The following is a 22361-nucleotide window of genomic DNA, read 5'->3' as shown; positions in this document are numbered from 1 at the left end:
GTACGGCATGGGTGGGTGTCCGTGGGAGTACCTTTTCAGATTTTGATATATGAAGTAACTGAAACCCCTGATAACCTGTGCACTTTATAAATGGACTGCTGAGCTCGCTGCCAAATTTTAGCCTTAAATCATGATTCAAGGATTCAATTGTGCATTTGTAAAAGTGGAAGCAGACAGCATGGTGTGCTTGAGCTAAGACCTTGCTTACTGAAGTGAACATAAGAGAAAAGGAAAGTAGCAGATATACTAGGAAGCTTCCAAGCTAGAGAGATGCATTTGAGTACACCTGTTATAAAGAGAAGAGTGTAAACTAGTAATAGAAACTACAAAACAACATGTTCACAATTCTTCTAATCACAATCTATTTATTAAAAATGCTCTTGTATCCACTTTTGCTGAAGATCTTTGCATCAGTGGATTTGGACGACACCCTCCAAATAGTCAGGAGGAATGCTCAACTCTTTCGGTCAATGTTTTCCAAATTCCCATCCAAGGAGTGATGTCAAGTTGGATGCCTCAGAAGCTCCAGGGAGACTTTGGAAAAAACAGGATTCCAGGCTCCTGTCCCTAAAATTCTCTAATGTTCTTAGTTGGAAACAAATTGCTCAACAGAGCAGAATGCACAGCCAGGAGAAGAGCTGAAGTTCTACACTACCTCATTAGTATATAGTATGCTAGTGAATAGGAATAGCTAAATTATTTTCATGATACAATAGAAGATAAGCGTCACTGGGAAGATATCTCAATGAGTGAAATGTCTGTCATACAAGCATGAAGAAGTGAAATCAGAGCCTCAACACTCACATAAAAGCCAGGCAAGAGTCTATAACCCCAGTGCTAGTGTGGTCAAGGGAGACAGGACAAACACTGACGCTCATAGGCCAGTTATTCTACTGAATAACTGAATATCCATGAGCTCCAGGTTCAGTAAGAAACCCTGTGTCAAAAAACAAAGTTGAGGAAGGCATCTGATTTTGAATTCTGGCCTTCACACACGCACACACACACACACACACACACACACACACACACACACACACAAACATGTACATCCACAGACTTAAAACTTGTATGAAAGTAGAGATTTCAATTTCCTCTGGACTGGCATTTCTCAAAAGAAAAAAGACACCAAGAACTACTGTCTGACTCATGGCCTTGTTCTCTGACTCCCAGTCCAGGGCAAAGCATTATTTCAATGCCCCTCAATCTCTCAATGTGACACAGTCTTTACGTAGCATCATGGAGCACAGAGACATCATCCCCATCCTGTTTGGCATTTCAGAGTAATCATGGATCGTGGCTTCTCTAACAAACTCATTTTCTAGTCTCTGCAGACTCTCCGTTCAGGTGGAAGATGAAGTTTCTCTGTCAGCTCATCATCTGAATCACATAAAGCCTCATTCGAGGTTATTGTCACCTTGGCTGTGGCTGTGGAGTGAGGGCAGACATCAAGTAACAATTGACAAGGGCACTACTGCTGTCCTCCGTGGGTGCTCCTAGGAAATCTAGTTCAAGACAAGTTGGTGTCAGCACATCTGTGAACAATTTTTCCTATTAATAACAATTCATACTAATAACTGTGCTGCAAAGTACAAGATAAAGATAGCAATATAGGAGAATTAACAAATGATCTTATGAAACAGGTAATTTTAAACTATAAATTGATAACTAAATTCATATAACTTCTGAGAATTAACCAAGTGGCACCAGAGCATCATAAAGCCAAATCCATTCAGTAGTATTATAGCACATACATGAATAAATTATCTAAGATGATATTTTTCAGTCTTTTGCAGTGGGAACTCGGAGACCCCTTTACAATAGGGATTATTGTATGTTCAGGCTCACTATTGCATTCTGCTGTTTAAGTTAGCAGACATCCATACTCTATTTATTTTGGGATCCTTGAAGGCCACACTGAAGGTGAAACTAGAAGCTCCTCACTATTTGTCTTTCTGCTTTGAAGTAACAGAGCCTCTAGTTTGTAAGAAGCTGCACAGCCTCTCTGAATAAAGACCACATTCACCAGCTTCCTATAGCCAGGCTTACACAGATGACTAAGTTCCACCCCCTGGGTGAGTAGGAGTGAAAATACAGCTTCCAAAGTCTTCCTTAAATGGAGTGGGAACCTTCTCCTTGCCCTCCCTCCTCCCAAATGAGAGAATATGTGTGATGACAGAGGCTTGGGGAATCTCCTTGACCTTATGGAAGCCACATGTCAGGAAGCCACAGTGCTGCAAGACCATAGTAGACACTCTTACCAATCCTGCAGTGACCAACTAAACCTCATTTTATGGGTGCCTTTTATTCTGGGGTTTTGTTACTTAACATCAAATTTAACTTCCAATGATTTTTGAATATCTTTTAAGCATTGGCATTCCAGGTAGTTGAAGGCTAATCTGATATGCCATCTGTGATTACTCAGAGAGAGGGAAGAGAGAGGGAGAGAAGAAAGATGGAGGGAGGGAAGGAAGAAAGAATGGTTAAAAGAAAGAGGAGGGGGAAATAGGAGATGGTGGAAAGAAGAAAAGAAGGAATAAGGAGGGATATGGAGGGGACAGAGTAAGTGGGAAGCAGAAAGAAGAAGACGAGAAAGAAAATGAAAGGGGGAAGAGAAGTCGTATAAAAATGAGTAGGAGATTAAAAAAATAGTCACTAACCATCTCTCCTTTTATCCCTTAATGTCCACAAATAAAGTAGAACTAGGGCTTGGTGGAAGCCAGATGTTGGGCTCACCGACTGGCAGATGAGGCCGCCTGTGTCAGAACCTCCATCTGCGGATGATTAACAGCTGGCTGGAACAGGTAACCAAAGGCAGCTGCCTTGGAAAAGGCAGAGGTGAATTGCTTCCACAGTGGATGTCATGGCCGTCTGCTGAAGTGCCGCACCGAGTGTGGAAACTCTGACGGACTTGATGAACGGTGCCTCGTGGATATAAAATGTCATCGTACATTGTTACTCATTGGAATGGTTTGTGGCAAAGACGCATTCTTAGAAGCAACTGGCCATATAGTCTTGTATTTTAATAACATATGTGTCAGCCAACAGACATATGCCTTAGCAGCTTTTAATTATTTCTACTGTTTGCTTACTTCTTTGCATTAAACATGACTTCAGTCTTTTGCATATTCATCTGAAATCCCCATTCTCTTACCTTGGTTATCACTTCTCTATTAATTGATGCCAAGTCTGTGGGGAAGATTTTTTGCAAAAACAATCAGCCTTTCTTTAGGCCAAACAGCTCCATTTACCTTGAACCTTTTTTTTTTTTTTTTCTATTCATAGTTTCTGCAGATCTCTTTCCTGGCAAGAGGGAAGTTTCGACTGCTTCTGCACTAACTTGTCAGTTAACTCGGCAGCTCAAGTGCAACCCTGTTTTACAACAATTCCCCTGGCAGCTTGGCAGTTTCGCTCACAGGTGTGTCTCAGGGGCACAGTCATTCCTGCCAGCTTTAACCCTGCTAATCCCATATGAGATTCTGCGAGAGGTTCGTGGTCGCCTGTTCCTCTGTTTGGGATTTAATCGACATAGTCTGTCATTAAAGAAGAACAAAGGGGTGTTTGATGTGGCTCACCATGGAGCTTCATTGGGATGATTAAGATACAAATTCTGAAGCTACTCTAGAGTGTGTGCGTATTCTACCATTTTCCTCCTTCCACCCGCTTGTATACAGATAATGTTTGTAAGGGTGTGAGCGTAAGTGTACAACCAGAGCCTCCCTTGATTGTGTGCCCCTTAATTTTTGAGATATGGTCTCTTAAGAAACCTGAAGCTCACTGATTAGGTTGGATTACCTGGATGGATAGCCGAGTGATTGTCCTGTCTCTGCCCTGACTCCGGCACTGAAATTACAAATGCATGCCACCATGCACCACTTTTTATGGGGTGCTAGGATGTCGGAACTCATGCCCTAATGCTTCTGTGACAGGCACTCTACCACCTGAGGCATTTCCACATTCCCTACTGGGAACTTTTCTTGAAGCAAACACATACCCGAAGAGCAAAAGAAAACAATTTGAAGTAATAATTTAGTCTGAAAAGACCTCATGCAAAACCCAAAACACCCCATCAATAATGCAGAACAACCATGGGATGTACAACGCAGATGCGTGCAGAGTCGTGTACTGTTTAATAACACAGACACAAGAATGAAAGAAAAGCCAAGATGATGGACGATTCAGGCTCTGCCGGGAGCTCTGTGCTTCATGACTCTAGCAAGAACCGCAGGCAGGCTGCCAACTAGACAAGGAATTAGCAATCAGTCGTATATTCTTTGGAGTGTGTCAAATGCTGCTTCCCGCACAGGCACATCTTTTTCCACCTGGCGAGTGGATGTCTTATTTCCATCTCCTTTCACCAAACAACTCAGCAATTCTAGGCGCCCCAAGGCAGGATGTTTGACCACATTCATCCACCTCCATCCACTCCTGCTCTCCCTCTCCCACTTTCTCAACTCTGCCTGGCTTCCATCTCTCCCATATCTCGCAGTTGTGGTTTTTTGTTGTTGTTGTTGTTGTTGTTCTTCAGGAGAGCATGATGACCTAGAAACACCCTGGGCTCTGAGTCAGAGGATTCCCATCAAACAGAGAACTGCCAGATAAAAGCTTAGATACATCGCGTTTGGTGTCAGCCAGATAATATTTTTAATTTTCTGAATATGATGTGCCTATTTCTTTCTTAGCCACAGTTTCAGTTAAATACGTATTGTGTGTTTATGAGTTACGCGTTGCAATCAGAGCCTAACTCTGACCTCTGTAGTGGCTGTTTCGATGTCAAGTCATCAAGCGTGGGAGGTTCTCAGTATCCTCTTTTGCCAAGAAGCAACGTGGTAACAGGAGCAAGTGAGAGAGATCAGATCAGCTCTGATGTCTTCCTCCCATTGCCAGGCTCTGTGTGAACACACCGAATATATACTATTAACTGAGACGGATGTGCCTGAAACTCTCAGGTGTACTTGCAACATGTTCGACTTATGGCCTCATCAACGATGGGTGAGGCACTACCCTTGGGAATTTAGAGCATGGGCGTCATTCACTCAATGTAATCCTGTGACAAAATGGTTATGATTCATAAAAAATTAAAACACAGAGAATCTGGCACAGAACTAGTCTGTGAAAATCATAAGGACTTTATAATAATGGGTGGGGAAGGGATCAAACACACATGTTCTTCAGAAGTCAGTCACTTTCTTTTAGAATACTTCTTTTTAAAAATACTTCATTTAATTGAAAGCATTTTTTCATGCTGTGCACCTGCTTAAATGATAAGATAGAACTGACTGAGTCTGAGCCTTAAAAGTGCATCAAATACAATGGATTTACGCATTGGTAGTAAAAAAAATCATCAAAACAAGTACAGCAATGAAATAAGTGTAGAAATAGGGGTACCTGTAGCAGATGAGGAGAACATGGAAATTATGCCCAAGGTAATGTCATACTTCCCTGGACATCAGGGGCATTTTATTGGGGTATCTATACATAGTCAAACAGAAAACTACTTCAGGCACAGATACATTTTTGAGCCTCTCAGTTTAAGGCTACAATTCAAGACAAAGGAAAGATAGCAGAAGCATTTCCTATTGGAAATTCCTGTTGGGGAACTCGTAAGTCAAGGTCATGGAATTCATGTTTGAAAGGTCAAAACGATGGGCTAAAACAGTTTGGGGCATGCCCAGCTAGCAATGCAATGATGGCGGACAGGTGCCCCTCTGGACATAAACGTTTTTGTCCAGACTATTTTGGAAGACAAAAAGAAAGTGCATAGATAAAGTTGTTCACATTTAAAGCTCTGTTCTTCATGTAGTGGCTAATGAAAACGCTATAAATGTGCTGTTGGTAGACTTTTACATCCTTTCTTCCTTGCTTATGTTTACATCAAGAACTGCCTTGCTTCAAAAATAGCCAAATGCCATTGCAGCATAGCAAGTTTGACTTACTGTTTCTGGTGTGATCATTTTAATGATTCCACTTCCTATACCTTTCATACAAGTGTAAACATACAGTGTGTCGTTAATGAAACAACACCAATTACTCATTTTCTCCTGTAATCTTCCTTCTGTGGGACACAGGAGGTTTGAGGAAGGGCCGACACTGAGGGAGAAGGAAGAATGTATGTTGAGTACATTATTTGGAACAGAAATAGCTGAAGGTTTAATGATATCTTTTTAGGTCATGTCAAAATGTGCCTGGGGTAAAAATAGTGCTAGCAAAAGAGTCACTTGAGATCATGCAAGCTTGGCTGAAGACACGACTGGGATCTGCCTAACCACGATGCATTCTGCTTTTAGATGCAGGGTTTTCAGAAGTCTCCACTTGTCTTTATGGATTCCTTTTTGACCACTCCTTTGATGGCTCTTTGAACACGCTGATGAAAATAAAAGAAGGAAATTCCTTGGATGAAAGTAGATAAACCCCACAAAACATTCAAGAGATACACTGGAGAAAATAATGAGCCCAAAGGACTCTCTCTCTCTCTCTCTCTCTCTCTCTCTCTCTCTCTGTGTGTGTGTGTGTGTGTGTGTGTGTGTGCATGTGTGTGTGTGTGTGTGTGCATGCCTCAGGTGTCATTCACATCCACGTTTCTGGTATGTGTGAAGTCTCTCACTGTCCTGGAATTTACCAAATATGATTAAGTTGACTGGAAAATGAACCTAAGAGATTTGCCTGTCTCTGCCTTCATAGCACTGGGATTAAAAGAATGCACCATCATCAATTTTTTTGCACAGATCTGGAAATCAAACTTTGGTCTTTGTGTTTGCAAGGCAAGCACTTTAATGACTAAACCATCTCCCCAGCCCAGTGCCTATTCTACTTTACAACTTTCTTCTTTTCTGAAGAATAGACAATAATGGAGACCTAATCCTGTCATAGCCTACACTACTAGCTTCCTTATTTAAATAAGAACCATAACACCCCTTGGCACTCCTGTGTTTTTTTCTCCCTGCCCACGGTAGAAGAGCATGAGAATATCATCAGCATAAAATAGGCACTGCTAGTAAAGATAAGCCTGATTCTTCCTCCAAGAATATGACAAGAATTAGGACAATATAGAAAGACTCAGACTGTGTAGATGAAGTGATTTGGGTGTAAGGATGTTTTCGTTTCCCTTTTTTTCATCCCTAGAGTGCACAGCTTCTGCCTATGTAAGCTGAGTCAAGAGAACAGAAACACAGCCCAACAATGAGAATATCTCATAGACCCAGTTTGAAGGGAACCTCAGCTATTCTCTGATGACATTGTCCTTCATATCATCTGTGACACTGACCTCGTATCAGCCGTATTTTGTCTCCATTATGCCTTTCAAGCCCTCCTTTGGCATCCTATGCTTCCTCTGTAGTCTGTTGTCCTCCTCCACGAAAGAAGGTCACTAAGTCCAAGGTTCTTCATTGACCTCTGTCTTCCACCCCTCCTTCAGATTTTACCTGCCATGATTAAATTAAGTGAAAACTCATCTCCCTATTTTACAAAGTAACAGTCTTTAAAATCATTTTTGTTCACAGGGTGAATGCATGCACGTGAAGATCAGAAGAAAAATTTCAAGATTGGATCTCTCCTTCCACATGTAGATGCTAGTAATTGAATGCAAGCCATCATCAGGATTGGTCACAAGCATCTGACATACTGAACCCTCTCTGCAACCTTAGATATTCCAACAATAAGGTTTTCTATGGTGGGGGATATCCTATGTAGTTTATCAGAAGAGTATCATCTTTATATCAGGATTGCCACTGTTGGAGGTGATGCCCAATAAGTAAATCTTGTCTCTAATAAAGTTTCCTTTAAAACAGCAATGCTCATGAGCGCTTATGTATCCAGCATACGAAGAAACTAATTTGATTTAATTTACGTCTTTTTAAGGTAAGCATTACGGCACAATTTTGATAAAAGGAAACTAGAAAAGGCTTGTTTGATGACCGCTCTGTGTTGTTACTCATCTCTGAAAAATACCTGAGAGTGAAGCATGGAACGTATTTAGATTCAGTCTCCGCCATTGTCAACTGGCTGCATTGCTTTTCAGCTGTAGCAAAGCAGAGGCATCATGGTGGAAAGGAATGACAGAAATGCACAGCAGAGGGCTGGTGCTCACCGCTATCGGGCAGCAAACAGTGTGTAAGACTGGAATAACAGGGAATGTTGTACCATGTGTGCACACATTCAAAGCGGAATTCCCAGTGACTCATTTCCTGCAATGAATTCCCCACATCCTTGTTTCTACAACCTCCCCATAAGGCTGTCTAATTATGAAACCATGATGGGTGGTACTGATGAAGGCCGGAGACTGTGATGCAGTCTCATCTCAATGCTTGGATGACCCAGCAAGAGAAAAAGGCTGCAGGACATGGGGTCTTTGGGGGCTCACTCCATATCCAAACCACACTACCCAAGATAACATAGTATCGGAGTGATAAAGAGCGATCTAAACATATTTGACTCCAAAGTTCCCAAGCAGTATGAGATGTTTAGACAATGATTCACTCAATGACTAAGGCCATCAGTGATAACCAGGGGCAGAGTCCGTGGTCTTTAGAATTAGTAATTCTTCAACTGCAAACTTTCTATCTCCTTGGAGCAGAGCAAATCCTTCCTCTGCCAGAAGTGTCTCCACAGTCTTTCTGAGATGAAAAGAAAAATAATCAAACTGATTGAGAAAAACAGACAAGAAGTCTTATAAAAGTCCATGGACTTTAAGAAAACAGAAAAAAATATACAAACACAAACAAATTTAGATAACTGATGAGCACACTCTCTTTTAAAGAATATTATATTCTGTCATCTGTTCACATTCATACTTGTATAAGAATCCCAAGGGATAAAGTTCAAATTTCCCAACATCATACAAGCAAGTTCCCTTGCGGTTGTCCATGCCTGTCTACCTATTCACCCTCATGTGTGTCACCTGCTCTCTTGAGGTATGAAAAGCTGATTTTCTGCAGTTTTACTTGTTGTGCAATTATAGCATTTTCTTTTTGTTTTCTTTTGTTTTGTTCTTTTTTTGTTTTTTGTTTTATTTGTTTGTTTGTTTGTTTGTTTGTTTTGGTTTTTCAAGACACATTTCTCTGTAGTTTCAGAGCCTGTCCAGGTACTCGCTCTGTAGATCAGGCTGGCCTCTCAGAGACCCACCTGCCTCTACCTCCCTCCAGAGTGCTGGGATTAAAGGTGTGCACCACCACCACCCGGCAGCATTTTCAAATACTATGTGTACTGAGTTTATTCACTGAGTTTTCAAATGATTAGGTGCCTCTGACTGGAAATCTCTTTTAATACCTACGGAGAAGACAGGATTTCCATTCTAGAATCCACAAGAGCCCAGCTACCTCCCAGGCACTTTCTTCATTTTCTTTGTCCCCTTAGCAGCAGGAGCTGACCTTTTCCTGTGAGTCTTGCAGCATCCTGAACATCCTCCCGTCCATGACATAGAGCTCCGCGTCACCACATTTACTAAGGACATTTTGTGCCATGCTGACCTAATTTAATTTTATGTGATAGCAACTTGAGTTCATAATTATTATCCCTGTCATACTACACACCTGAAGTCGAGATTTGAGAGGGGAAACTATTTTCTTCCAGTTAGAGCTAATTGTTTGAACTAGACTCAAGCTTGGCTAATCCTGAAGTTGAATTCTGAAACTCACAAAAATAATAAAGGATTTTTTATATAAGTTCCTATTACTCATAAAAAGCACTTTAAAGTTGTCATTTTCTGTACCTCCTATAATTCAAAGTTCTTTCTTAATTGCCACATTCTAAGGATTTGTTTGCAGCTTCTGCTGTGTCTTCCCGTGTATATGCACTAGCACATGCTTACATGCACAAACATGTATGCACATGTATCCTTCCATCCGTAATATGATAAAGAATTTTAAAGGCAGCTTAAACTTGGGAAGCCATTTTAATAAAGAAGCCTGAAGTCTATGAACAGACAGGCATAAAGGAGAGACAGGAGGAAGGAAACAGATGCTGTTTACTCACCTTTTCTTGAATGAGAGCCACAAATACCATGTGAAAACTACCTCCTACCGCTAGTTCCCTCCAAGCAGGATGTACTGGAGTCCCTGTTCCATATTACTTCAAAGTCAAGATCAACTTTCCAGGCTTTTGTTTGCACCTTAACCATCTGGGTAAGCCAATTAAAATGCAGATTTCTGATAAAGAATGCCTGGAAAAGATCCCAGGCATTTGTCTTTCCAAAGAAGCCCTTTCAGGAGTTCAGGTGTGTGCGCTCTGAGAGTATGAGTCTATGTACTAACTGAAGTTACAGGGACTGCTTCCGTGCCTGCTGCTAGATCTCTTCTCTCTCTCTCTCTCTCTCTCTCTCTCTCTCTCTCTCTCTCTCTCTCAGTCTTTTTCTGTGTCTCTGTCTCTCTCTCGTGTGTTTTTGTACTTATTTATGTGCACACATGTCAGAGTGTGTATAAGCATATGTGTATCAAAGCACATGTGCTGTCAGGGAACAAGTTTGGATGACATCAGTCCTCACCCTCCACCTTTTTTGAAACAGGCTCTCTTTGTTCTTTGCTGTTGTGTATGCCAGGCCAGTCAGTCCTAAGGCTTCTGGGGATTCTCCCAGCTCTGCCTCTCATGTCCCTGCAGGAACACTGTGACTCCAGGTACATACCTCAGTGCCTACCTTTTGATGCTGATTCCCAGGTTGTCACACTTCCATGGCAAGCGTTTTATCCACCAAGGTATCGCCCAGGCCCAGGACTGGTTTAAGGGTCCATTACTTCTGGTCACTGTCCATACCAGGCTGAAATGCTTCAAGGGAATCTTAGACAATGAGGTCTCCATGGCCCCTTCTCCCTGCTTCATATTTCGTATTTCTCCAACATTTCAACTTTGTCAATTTTTGCAAAAATATATTAGTGTGCCAGAGTTGTTCAAGCACAATTCAGCTGAATTTCTTCCCTTGTTGTATTTATTATCGTGTCTGGAAATTTTGACTATGGATACTAAGATTGCCTTCAGATTCTGTGATATATTGATGTTTATTTGACTTGGCTGTTGACACCAGCAGCCACTTCTAAGGATGAAATGATGTCAAAGAAGCCCCTCTTATGTACTATTGGAAATTCTATTCAACTCTACTACAGTAGTAAACAATTCATAAGGTGTAGCAAGTAACCATCTAGAGCTGAAACCTACATGTACCTTCTGACTTTATGAATAGCAGTTTCTCTTAGTTTATTATAAGAATCACAAAGGGTTTACTAATATTTCTCTGCACAATATTAAGAAGCTCTTGTTAAAATGTACTTGCTGGGACTTGCTTCATGGTTGACCTAGTTGATCTGCATTTCTTTGTTGCAACTACTGGCTGCCTCCTTCTTCTTTCTCCTCTCCTCCTCCTTTTAGATTTGTATACAGAGAATCGTTTTTTAAAGGCAAAGAATGCAGGTACAAGAGCCAAAAATTACTGTTGATTTCAAGGTCTTCTTCTAGGGACATTTATCTAACACAGGCACACGAAGTGAATAGTTTTGTTTAATACTGACTAGACTACACTGCCTGGGTATCTTTTGTTTCCTGAGCACCCTTAGGATTTCCCACAGAACAGAAAAGCCGTTAACATATCTCCATGTTTATCCTTTGAAGAAGTCTTTGCATGCTATTAACATGATGATCCCCCTAGAAACAGAGAAAAATCTTGCTGTTTTCATAGAGAAAAAGAAATACTTTAATCTAAAACAAAAAAATAAGGGAAAACTTTAGCAATTCCTATCCAAAATAATGGAAACTGGAAGATGACAGAAAAGACATTGAAAATCATAAAGGAAAATGAAATATCGCATTTGAAATTCTATATCCAACTCAACTATCAAAATAAACTCAGACATTAGAGCTCTCAGTATTTATCTCTCAAGAATCCTTTCTCAGGAAATCCTAAAGAACATGAAGAAAGCGAAAGATGCATGGATCAAGAGTCAAGAATCCAATAGCATAGGCAGAGAGTTCTAGAAGTTCGTGATGCAGAAGGTGATCATAGCCAGGTACAGCACACACCCAGTGCTCACTAGGGCAGGTGGCAGATCACCCATTGGTGTTCTTCCTAGTGATAAGACTGACAAGAAACTCACACTTGTTGACAGGAAACATTGAGACAAGTGAGAGCTGAGGTGGAATTTGTGAGAATTACTTTCAATGAAGGTAGCAAAAAAGAGCAGGGCTAATGAAATGCATAGTAAAAGAAAAGTCATAGTTTATACCAGCTGCTGCACCTTCCAACAGTGTCCCTATCACCAAAACAAAGAATACCAATAAAACGAAAGTCAACCATGCTGGGAGGCAAACAGGGGTACAAAATCTGACTACAAGAGAGTAAATCCCAGACTGTCCTGATTGGCTAGTCTGTAGGTTTTCTTCTAAATCTGAAAATTGTGTTCTAAAAAAGTTAAATCATTTTTTTAAATTTAGAAAAGTGGAGGATATATAAAACTATTGTCTAAAAATAAACAAACACAAAATTGGTTGCTCTAAAATAATAAGTTAGAATTGGGCAACTGCTGTTTTCCTTAAAAGCCTTGTAGAAATATAAATTTTTAATACAATCATGTTCAGGTAAAGACAGACTTGTAAGAATGATCCCAGTCTCTGAAATGAAACATGTTCTTCTACTGTCTCTTCAGAAGGACATTAACAAAGTCAGAATTTATTTGTGTGAAATGAAAGGTTTTAAGACTCTCCTCAGAAGACTAGTGATCAAGTGAAAGACTTGACTATGCTAAAGCTCTTGCTATTTGTAAACAAGCTTTATCAATTTACTCGTATACAAAAATTTACATTATCTTGGTATGAACTACTTATGTTTCCAAATTAAAAAGATGTCATTGAGACATAGGACACTCAATATAATGAGAAACCTTTCTCAGCTAGGAAATGGGGGCCTGGGTGAAAATTAACAGTATACTCTGTAACAGTTTTAGACTGGAAAGTCTAGCAAGTTGCCAGTCCACAAGAAGGCATAAAAACAAATCATCAGGTACTTTAAAAATCCTGCAACCTGGAGGGTGATTGTTCTAGAGATGCGGAGAGAGTGCTGACCATGTTGGAATGGGTGATGTACAATTAATCATCTTCTTTCAGGTGGAATTAAAAGGAAATCCAAGTTCAGTTGCTACTTAGCCAATGTAGAGGGTCATCTCAGAAGCTACATAGACTATAAAACCTAAATCATCGAGTTCACTGCCTTAAATAATATTTAGGATACTTTTTAAATTATTTTGATCATTTTAAAATCTTTAAAATTTATTGTTTGATAGTTTTATATATGTAGACAATGAATGTTAGCCATGCCACTCCCATTCACCTTTAACCTACCTCCCTCTTTCACTGCAACCCTTCTTTCAGTTTACTTAGGTGTCTTCAGTGTGTGGGACCCACTGAGTTTAATTTATTGCTTGCATGAGCCCGGATGGGAAGTTATTTACTGGCACTCAGGCAACTTTACACTGGCTACATCACTTAAGGTAATGGCATCCTAATAAAACTATAGAATTAGCAAAGGAGGTGGCAGTTACATGTCTTTAATCTCAGCACATAAGAGACAAAAACAGTCCTCTGTCCGAAAAGGGATTGGTGAAGATATTTTCCCATTCACTAGGCTACTTTTTTGTCTTTGATTGTGTCCTTTGATTTACAGAAGCTTCTCAGTTTCAGGAGATCCAGTTTATTTACTGTTGCTCTCAGTGTCTGTGCTACTGGGTTATATTTAGGAAGAGAACTTCTGTGCCCATGCATTGAAAGTTACTTCCCACTTTCTCTTCTATCAGGTTCAGTGAGTAAGGGGAATACTCCTCCATTGCTGGTGAGAAAGCAAACTTGTACAACCATTCTTGAAATTAGTATGGTGGTTTGTCAGAAAATTGGGACTCAACCTACCGCAAGACTCAACAATACCACTCTTGGGCATATATTCAAAGGATGCTCAACCATAATAAGGACATTTGTTCAAGTATATTTATAGCAACATGTTTTTTGTAATAGCCAGAACCTGGAAACAAGCTAGATGCCCCTCTACTGAAGATAGATAAAGAAATGCAGGACATTTAGGTAATGGAGTACTACTCAGCAGGGGAAAAAAATAAAACAAAACAACTTCTTGAAATTTGCATGCAAATGAATAGAACTAGAAGAAACCATCCTAAATGAGGTAACCCAGACCCAGATAGATGAGCATGATATGTACCCACTCATAGGTGAATCCTAGCCATAAAACAAAGAATAAGGAGCCTATAGTCCACGACTCCAGAGAAGCTAAGTAAAAAGGAGAACCCTAAGAGAAATATACATAGATTCCCCCAGAGAAGGAGACATAGACAAGATCTCCTGAAAAAATTGGGAGCGTGGAGGTGAGGGGAGAAAGGAAGGCAGAAGGGGAGGAAAAGAGTAGAAGAGAACAGGACAACTAGAAGGAGAAGAATGGTCAAGATGGGGGAAAAACAGAGACAAACAAGGAAAAAGATATCTCGACTGAGGGAGCCATTATGGGACTAGCAAGAAACCTGGCTCTTGAGAAATTCCCAGGAATCCACAAGAATGACCCCAGCTGAGATCCTAAGCAATAGTGGAGAGGGTTTCTGAACTGGCTTTGCCCTATAGTCAGACTGATGACTATCTTAAATATCACCATGGAACCTACATTCAGTAACTGGTGGAAACAGATGCAAAGAACCATAGTGGAGCATTGGGCTGAGCTCCCAAAGTCCAGTCGAAAAGATAGAAGACCAAGAATTGGAGCAAAGAGGTCAAGACCATGATGGGGATACCCACTGAAACAGCTTACCTGAGTTAATGGCTCTGGCCTGACTGTGAGAAAACCAGCATAGGACCAAACTAGACCCTCTGAATGTGGGTGACAGTTGTATGCTGGGGCAGACTGTGGGGCCACTGGCAGTGAGACCAGGATTTATCCCTACTGCTTGTTTTTACTTTTTGGAACCCATTCTCTCTGGTGGAACGTCTTGCTCAGCCTAGATATACGGTGGATGGCCTTGGTCCTGTCTTAAAGCAGTGTGCTAGATTTTGTTGACTCCCTATGGGAAGCCTTTATCTCTCTGACAAGTGAATGGGGTGGGGGGTGGAAGGGGGAAGAGGGGAAAGGTGGAGGGAGCATGAGTTTTTTGAGACATGATTGTCCTTTAGGAATAATTTACCTCCTCTCTATATATTAATGGAATTGATTTAGTGAATACACATTGCTGCTTGCTATTGATTTTTACAGTAATTGGGAGACGTTGGCCTTTGTGACAAAAACCTGACTTTTCCCTTTACCTCACTTCTATGCACAGACAAGTTACTCACTGACATGTATATGTGTGTGTGTGTGTGTGTGTGTGTGTGTGTGTATGTCACATGTGTTTAGACATAACAATGAGCATGTATGCATACAACACACACCATATAAAAACATAGAACACATGAACACATGCATACATACACAGACACTCATATACTCATATGTACATGTCTCATCCCATGTCTGTTTTAACTGTGCGCTAACCTGTAAATTTGTACAATATACAAGCATTCACTGAGGAAAGATATTTAATGTCCAGTCTTGAATGAGAGCTATTGCCAACTGCCAGTGTTGGAACTGTGCTCCACAGTGCACTTGAGCCCAGAAGAAACTAGGTCAGCTGCAATGACTACAGGATTAACACTGAATACCCATGCAAATGTCTCCAGAATTAGATGAAGATGTCAGCCATTCACACCTCTGTCACTTAAATGCAACTCATCACTCGGCATGGTCCTTTGTATGTGTTTTAAACTACAAATTATTATTTTATTACAGTTTTATTAGACATCATTTATTCATTTATTTCTGTAATTATGAGTCCCAACGTCATCTCAGGGTAAAATTTTAGAAGGTAGTTTGTAGAAGCAAAGAATTTATTGTGGGAAATTTATTTAGTTAGTCAAAGACATTTGCAGTGACTAGTCACATAAGCATGGTCTTCTCTGTTACATGACCAGTTAAGAATGAAGGTCAGGGAATCAATCGCATGCTCTCTTGCTTGGATGTTGAAAATGTATGACTCTCCATTCTTTGACCTGGTCCAGAACTATCTCCATCCTACCATTGTGGACAAAAAAGCAATGGTGTCACTTCCCACTGTATCCTTGAGTGTGTGTATTCTGTTTTCATCCCTTAATAACTATGTTTTCTTCCCAAGCATTGGTGGATTTCTTGCAGTAAGGATTCTTTACATCTGCAAAATAGTTTTTCTGAATTTTATATTTTATATAGGTATGCTTCCTGTTTAAATGATGTCATCTCACACACACACGCACACACACACACACAAAGAGAGAGAGAAAGAGAGAGAGAGAGAGAGAGAGAGAGAGAGAGAGAGAGAGAGAGAGAGAGATTATTCTCTTCCAAGTTAGGAACTATGGTCATTTCATGTCTTCTGCCATCTCCATCCATCCCTTACCCTAAGTTTAAGGGTGGAACCCAGGGTTTTGTGCATGCTAGTTAATTGTTGCTCTACCACTGAGCTACATTACCTAATCAGACTCCCGTATTACTTAGTTACAATTATTACTTGGTTGGTAATGTAAGACTCTGGTGTTTCATTACCAACAGAGCTCTGCTGATCTCATTTCTCTTTTAGAAAGCAATTTATAAATCTTCTTGGCTTTGTATAATTGATGTGTCCAAAACTGACATCCAAGATTCTCTTCATCCATTATCAGTTATACACTTCTTTAACCTATTTCTTTTTGCCTACTTATATATCTACAGCTGAAATTGACTAGCCATTCCTTGTCTAGTTATGCTTCAATTACGTGCTTAGAATTTTTTTAAATGACTAGAGCTAGCGATCTGAGTTGCGATCCTCAAAATTTATAGTTTGTGGTTGTAGATGGAGCTAGTGTCAGTGTTTATCTATTAGTATTATATGTGACGCCATGGACTACAGAAAAATTACAACTCATCCCTAAAGTTAGTTAGTTAGTTCAATATTGCATATATAATTTTCTTTCTATAACTTACAATAAACAGAAAGGAAAAGACTCATGAAACATCCAGGTACCTCCTATGTGTGTAATATATCCAAATATATCTTATCATATGATGTTTTAATATATCAAACATCCTCTAAAAATAATGTGTTTCTTTGTGGAAAATATGAAATTAAATGAAATTGAAAGTAGCAATTATAGAGTCATCCATTTCATAAGAGTTAATCATCTTTAGCATTTAATAAAAGTTGGGCAAGAAAAATAGCTTAGATGGTAAAGACAACAGCCACCAAGCCTAACAGCTTGTGTGAGATCTCCAGAATCTAAACACTGAACTACCACAAGCTGTCATATGACCTCCAAAATCACACTATGGCATGCAAAATCACACTTACCACATGCACGCATGCATACGTGCATACGTGTAAACAGAGACATCCATACACGCGTAAGTAAAAACAAAATCTAGCAAAAATACAACAAAATAAAATTTAAGTTATTTAATGAAATATTTGTTTTATTAGCTTTGTTTTCTTTTTCCAAAGACAAGGTCTTATAATGTAGCTCTGGCTGTTCTGGAACTCATTGTGCATACAGACTGGTCTCAAACGCATAGAGATCAGATTGCCTCTGCCTCTCAAGTGCCAGGATTCAAGCTGTGTGCTAGCATGCTCACCTTGAGTTTATTTTTTAAATCTAGTATGGTCATCAACAGTTTGTGTTCGTAAAACTTACATGTATATACATATGTGTTTATATATACATATATATGCACACACATTTAATTTTTGCTGAATGTTTGTTTTGGCTAATTAATTATAGAGATATATACCCATACCTTAGTGAGGAGTCCTGATTGTAACCTTTGTAGAGATCCACATAAGTGAATTAGGTCTCAATATCAACACATAGAGCATGTCTGTAGGTTAGCATGTAGATAAGGGTGAAGAGGCAGAAAACATAAAACTGCTCCGCCGGAACTTTAGAACAAATACTTTAGCTTAAATATGAGTGAGCTATCTGTTCACACGCACCTTGGGAGAAGAACTCGATCACATAGAATGGAACACTATCTTTTTAAATGCCAAATCCAGGTGCAGGGAAAAGAAATGTCCCTCTTTTCATCAGTATGATGTTGAAAGCCTCCATAACAAAGAGAAGAGACTGCAAAATGACTTAATATACTCTATGTAATACAGTGGCCTTTGAAAGAAAATAAAATCCTGAAGAAACACATAGACATGTATATAATCACACTTGCACATGTGTTTGCATGTGTGTGACCACACATGTGTAGGTGTGTATGCACTTGTGAATGTGGGGGTACAGAGGTCACAGATTGACCTAAGGTATCACCCCCATTCATTATCCACTTTAATGAGTCAAGGGCATCTAGCAGAGTCTGGAGCTCATGAATCTGGCTTGTCTAACTGGCCAGTTTGCTCTGGAAATATGCTGTCTCATCTGATGTTGGAATTACTGGAGGGCCACCAAGTTCACCCAGTTTTTATATGTGTACTAGGGATTGGAACTGTGAGGCTCACAATTACATAGAGAGTATTTTATCCACTAAGCTGCCTCTCCAGCTCCAATCTATAATTTTCTTTGTTGTTGTAGGCTCATTAAATTGGCTAGTCATGTGAATGAAGAGAGATGTATGATCTAAGCATACACTAGAGGGGAACATCAATGCATGTGTACGCACATTTGTCTTCATTTCTGTAGAGTAACAGTGTTCCCACTCTCTGTGCATAAGAAGTAAATTTGCTGAATTACGACCTCATAACTGGCTATATGGACAAAAGATGAGAGGTGACAAGTGAGTGACCTTACCTATACTATTATTGTGATTCTAAAATGCTGTGTTTCAGAATAGTGTACCATGAACTCATTTGGCACCCTACCCTCTGACCCTCTTTACCAGGAGTGGGTGATATTACTTACATATTGTACAAAAACAACTGGTCTTACTAAGATTTTACTAAAAGTCCCTTGACCAATGAGAAGCATAAAGACTTGGATACTTACATAGAACCCATCCATAAACAAGCATGGGGATGGAGTGGAATGCCCTACCCCAAAGACAAAGACTCAGGCAAAATGATCAAGAATCTTTCTTTTAAGACTGAGGTGGGGCAATAAATGCAAGGCATATAAAATCCGTGTGATTACAACTGAAAGAAAATTGTCAGAGACGGGGACTCAACACACAAGGTTGGGAAGCAACACAGAGCCCTGTTTTGGGGGATTCTTTGCACAGATTCAAAAAAAAAAATGTAGCAAAGATGAGGTGTGCATGTCCACTGCCCAGATGTGTATACTGCTGAAACTCATTTTCTCTTGAGCCCGTAGGTGTACTTTCGGTCCATGCTGCATTGGGAGTCTCCAGGTATAATGAGATCATACATTTTCCATTTTGGGAAGCTATACTGAGATAGGAGGTCGGTAAGCCAAGCAAGTGCTTGCCATATTGGTCTTCTAAGTGAAAATTCCCCTTAGCCTACTGCTTTTCTGGAGTGAATATTTCCCAAAGTGCGAAACAATTAAAAAGAATGATTTAAAATTGTTTCCCCATTTTCTAAATCCAATCTTGGAGGCTGTATATAAATAAACTTCAACAGTACAAATGCCCTAAAAGACAATTTTTTAAAAAATGTTTTTAAAAAAACAAATAAAATACATTCAAAATAAAAAAAAAATAGGTAACACCAATGGGAAGGCAAACAAATTCGCTGTGATAAACTGCACTCCAGATTTTGGACACTCAGACAAGTCAACTCCTAAGCCCCTCCCACATTCTGTTTGTAGAAATACGGTGGCAGAATAAGTTCCTGACTACAGAGTGTTTCCAGGAAAGACTTTCAAAAAGTTGTTTCTCTTTCATTTGCAGCCAAAACCCATTTCCAATTCTAAGTTGAGTATTTTCAAAAGAGGTTTTACTAGCAGACCACAAATCCCTAGAATTATAAGGGGCATTTGAGGAGGCGAAGTGTAATCTTCCTTCCACCTATTACACCTCTTACTCATTGTTGTTTATCATGTGCTTCCCTGCTGTGCAGGAAAGAACATTTCTATTGTGGACATAAGGGTTCTTCGGTGTGCATTCCTCAGTGCAATGGAATGCTGCTGGTTTTCCTTTCTTGTTTGTGTGTGCATGTGCATGTCTGTGTGGGGGGTGGGGACAGGGGAGAAACAAAGGAATCAGAAGTCAGTATCGGGTGCTTTAATCAACTCTTTTCTGATTATTTTTTAAGTTAGGGTCTATCACTGAGTCTGGGGCACACCAATTCAGCTTAGACTGGCTGTACAGTGAGACCCACAGATCCTCCTTTCTCTTATCCAATGTTGAGCTACTGATTATAGTATGAACTGCTATGCCCAGATATTTACACATGTGCTAGAGATCTGAACTTCTCCTCATACTTGCATAGCAAACATTTTAACAAGTAAGCTATCTGCCCAACTCCAGGATTGTAGGGTGTTTTTTCATTTTTAATTTTTTCCCAGCTAACATCATTGTGTTGAAATACACTATTTTGAAAATCTCCTTCCTATTTTTCAAGAATGCATATATTTGGACATTTTTTCTCTTCACAGTTAATGTTGCCAATTCCTCAGTGATCATCTACAAGTTTTGGCAACCCAAGAGGACATGGCACTGCAGCTGTTTTTGCCTTGACTAGCCTGACTCATTGGATGGGAAATCTGATTATATCTTCTTATCCCAAGAACTCAGGGTGGTTTGGAAAACTTTTGGTAATGCTAATCCAAGAACATTTCTTTTCTATTTCTCACTATTTGATATTTTATTTCCTGGTAAGAACTATTTCTATCATTCACAGATCCCAAGTGCAGAAGACAATTTTGAAATCCCAGGAATTCTGGCAAACTTTAAAATAGGAAAAGGAGATGAAACGATCCAGTAACCAGGCAACCAATCTTCATGGTTTGCTCTAGGAAAAGGCAAATATTCTGTCTTTTTGTTTGTTTCCCTTGCAAGCCCTCTTCTCTCTAGCCTGAGGATGTTTAATAGATTGTGATAATTCTTCTCCCATAAATTCATACATGATTAGAACAATAGAACACTGAATACTTAAATCTAAAAAAAGAGAGTAACGGAAAAGTATGCATACCTATATTGCAACAGCCATGCATGTGTGAATATGCACGTGTGCAATACCCATATATGTGTATTGATGCTTTCATGCCTTTCTCCATTAGATAAAATTGTGTATATTGTTTATTATCAATCTACACCTGCCTCTTTATATACACTTATTTATCTCTATACTGTTATCTATCTATCTATCTATCTATCTATCTATCTATCTATCTATTTTCTATCTATCTCGGTCTTGCTAGATGATTGGCTAGCTAGGAAGAGAGATGAAAATGGAAAAGAATGTTCCTCAGACCATAGAAAAACTATGTTAAGACTTCCTTTCCTATGTTATTCATTCTGGACTCCACTTGCTAGAAGTCACCTTTTAAAAAATTGTTTTTATTGAGCTATATATTTTTCTCCACTCCCCTCCCTAGAAGGCACCGTGTATCTATTCGTCCATCCTGCCAATCAACCAACCCTTAGTGCATGTCATGCTCTGTTCAACATATACATATTGAACAGTGCTGCACTGATGCACAAGAAAGGTCTCTGATCTGTTGGAACTTGGATTAGAGGAGGGAAAGACAGAGGCAAAAAAAAAAACCTCTGATGTCAGAAAGGGCAAGATGGTATAACTAGAGAAAATAGGTAATGATGGTGGTTCTGAAGGCCACATTCAACTACAGGGTCAGCAAATACCTCTCTGAGAAAATGGTTTGTAAGTTGAAGCTTGAATAACATGTTAGTGTCGACTATGTAGTATATGGAGCAAAGAAAGACCTTTAAGGAAGAGAAGATGCAACATTCAAGTGTCTAAAACCAAACAAAAACAAAACAAAACAAAAACCATAAAGAAACAAATAAGCAGAGGTTGTTTGAGAAATATGAACAAGTGAACAAGTACAGTATGCGTGGGATGGATGGATGTTAAGAAAGAGAAAAATTCCAGGGTGGTATCTTACTCTCCTAGGTCAGGGTAAGTAGAGGTACTTAACTAGACGGATTAAAGTTCCTCATGGCTCCTTCAACTATATATATAATGGATTAAAAAAAGAAAAATTGCCAAGAATGTATAGTAAACTAATGTGATATCAAAGATGATGGATGGTGTGGTGGTAGAAAGGATGGAAGGAGGATTAGCTACGGGTTTGGAAAGACCACTGCTTTCAACTTAGAATCTTTCACTTCAATAACTTTAGCAACTATGGCCATCTTTGAAAGAGGGAAAACTGAAACAAAAAATTGACTTCTCTTTGGGTTATGATACGTATGTTTAAAATGCTCATAGATA

General features: G+C 39.6%; 1 long non-coding RNA gene across 1 annotated transcript; it reads right to left on the bottom strand.

Annotated features, from left to right (window-relative positions):
• Positions 1-338: 338 nt before the first annotated feature.
• On the bottom strand, positions 339-3365 carry LOC146891958 (uncharacterized). The gene is made up of 2 exons (XR_015004951.2): positions 2661-3365; positions 339-1505 (listed from the first exon to the last, which is right to left on the bottom strand). It is a non-coding gene; the product is annotated as an uncharacterized LOC146891958 (long non-coding RNA).
• Positions 3366-22361: the final 18996 nt, after the last annotated feature.

The sequence above is a fragment of the Myodes glareolus genome, chromosome 14, assembly GCF_982192425.1.
Source record: "Myodes glareolus chromosome 14, mMyoGla1.1, whole genome shotgun sequence".
Lineage (NCBI taxonomy): Eukaryota > Metazoa > Chordata > Mammalia > Rodentia > Cricetidae > Myodes > Myodes glareolus.
The sequence above is the reverse complement of the archived record's forward strand: the minus strand, read 5'-3'. Positions and strand labels throughout refer to the sequence as shown.